The following is a 2,500-nucleotide window of genomic DNA, read 5'->3' on the forward strand; positions in this document are numbered from 1 at the left end:
CATAGATACGCGGAATTAGGGTGTGAGATGCATATGCAATGGGCGTCATGCAATGAAGGCCAGATAAGTGAGGTACAGTAGCTAGATAAAGGCAAGGTTAAGCTGAAAAGCTGTAAAATATGAAATGATAAATAAACCTTTTCCTGACTGACCTAATGAACGTTTCGTTCAGTAATAACATGATAAGATATTTGGCGTTCCGATTGACCCATGAAATGTTTCGAAAGGTCGGAAACTCGGAGAGGCCTATGATGATAACATATATGTTTAATGTTGTCGAAGTCGACAATTGCTTAAAATAAAAATAATGACAATCATATCATACGAGGATTAAAGTTACTTGCAATTAAACAATGAAATATGGAAGTAACAATAATCAATAATGCAATGAAAAATGCAAAGATAGTCGAATATGACTATACAATGAAATAGAAAGAAAGCTAAGAAACGAACATGCATCTGTCAACATTTCTAGCTAAATGTGATGATAAATCATAATATGAAGTGATGAAACATGTTAAGATATGAAATAATTGTCAGAGAGATTGTAATGAATTAACAATCATAAGTCCACAAAGTAAAAAAATATTAAAAACATATACTGTCGAATGTTGAGAAATATATAGAATTTCACAAAGACAGTACAAATTGTTAATCCAATCATCGGATTACAACGTGACCGAGTGAGGTCAGTAGTGTGACCATTAATCGAATCACAAATGACAAAGTATGTCATGTTACAGGAGATGCAGATATATAAGTCATGCATTCAGAAATATACAAACGTATATGCAGACAATAAAATAAATGAAAATGTAAAGAAAATCAGAGTTAAGACACATATATATCTTAATAGTCGTTAACGAATTTCTTTCGAATTCACACGGTCAATAATGACATAGGATAAGGTCACATACAGAACGCGGTCATAAAGTGACCGAGGGTCACATGTGATGCTATTCCCAATATCACACGGTCATGAATTTGACCACAAGGGACAGAATGGTCGCGAGAAAATATAACACATTGTCAAAGTTTTATGTTCAGATTGACCATACGAACGGGTCAAGGGTCAAGTGAGGTCAGGTCATATGCAAAATACATTTAATAATTAAATGCATATTAAAGCAAGAATAAAAGAAATTATATTAAAGTCCCATAATAAAAGAGCAAATATAATAAATGTTAACGCAAAGTGAATTACATTTCCACGAATACATAGTATAAACCATATTCAAGAAAGGAAAGTATGTAAATTCACAAGAAAAATAATAACACGAGATCAAATATCGAATCTGAAACATGTAAATACCGAATATATTTTAGTTCGAAGAAGTCGACTTGTGAAATCTCGCACAGGAACGAAAACTTAAGAAAATCACACAGACATTAGAAATTCTACATAAGAAATTTCGAAGTTATTGCCATAAGAATATGATGTGATTTACAGTTATTTACTTAACTAACGCACAGAAAAACAAATCATGCATTATACGTAGTAAAATGTAATCGTAAATTCACTCAAGATAACGTAGAGCAATCAAAGCGTAGAATAACTGAATAAGTAAACGAAACAGTTATTTTATAGGTTTCGTATGAAAGACTAATGTCACATCTTTATGTGAATGTCTACGAGAATACGAATAACTTTGAAACGTTAATAATAGCAAACGTAAGATAACATAGAATAATTGTTAAACATTCGTAGCATAGTAAAAAGAACGAATAACGTACACATCGGAAGACACATAAAATAATGATGTGAAATATTACGTTACCGAATGTTAACGAAAAGTTATTTAGTGAAATTAACGAAACGATACGTAGAAAAAAATATCACTAATTAACAAAAATGAGAATAGATGAAAAAGCGTGGGAGGGAGGGTGGGGGAATGACGGGGTGGAGTTTGCAATAAACAGGGAGAAAAAAAATACAATGGGGAGGGGGGGTAGGGAAACACAGGAGATACAGTGTCTAGCAACCTTAAAGTGACTTACCTTTTGTTGCTGAGAGAAGAGAAGTAGCTTTACTGCGATTATCGTGTTCCTCTTAGTGCTGGCGGTGTTCACAATCACAAAATACACACTTAGACAATACTAACGTGGCGATAATTGTCCCAGCCGTTACCGTATGAGGCGGGATAGACAAGGATTATTTAAGTACGCGCGAGCGGTTCACGACTTAGATAAAAATTAGGTTAACATTCTACACTTTTAACCTAAAAGGAGGAGGTACTTCTCCAGAGATCACTGTCACGTAGTGAAAAAAATAGAACGAAGAGCCACTAGTATGCCTAAATTGTGCAAAAAAAAAATAGAAACTAGGTCCTATCAATTTGTTATTAATCGAACAGAACCAAAATATTTGTAGCGAGCGGCCTACGAATATTTATAATCAAAGACGTTATTTAAAACTAATTAACGACGTGAGGTTCTTATCTTGCATTATCACCAATTTATGTGACGAGCAAGATATATCCCATTCTGCCACCAGAATGTG

This window comes from Penaeus japonicus, unplaced genomic scaffold, assembly GCF_977035675.1.
Source record: "Penaeus japonicus unplaced genomic scaffold, GWHDUDI00000001_assembly GWHDUDI00000007, whole genome shotgun sequence".
NCBI classification, from domain to species: Eukaryota; Metazoa; Arthropoda; class Malacostraca; order Decapoda; family Penaeidae; genus Penaeus; species Penaeus japonicus.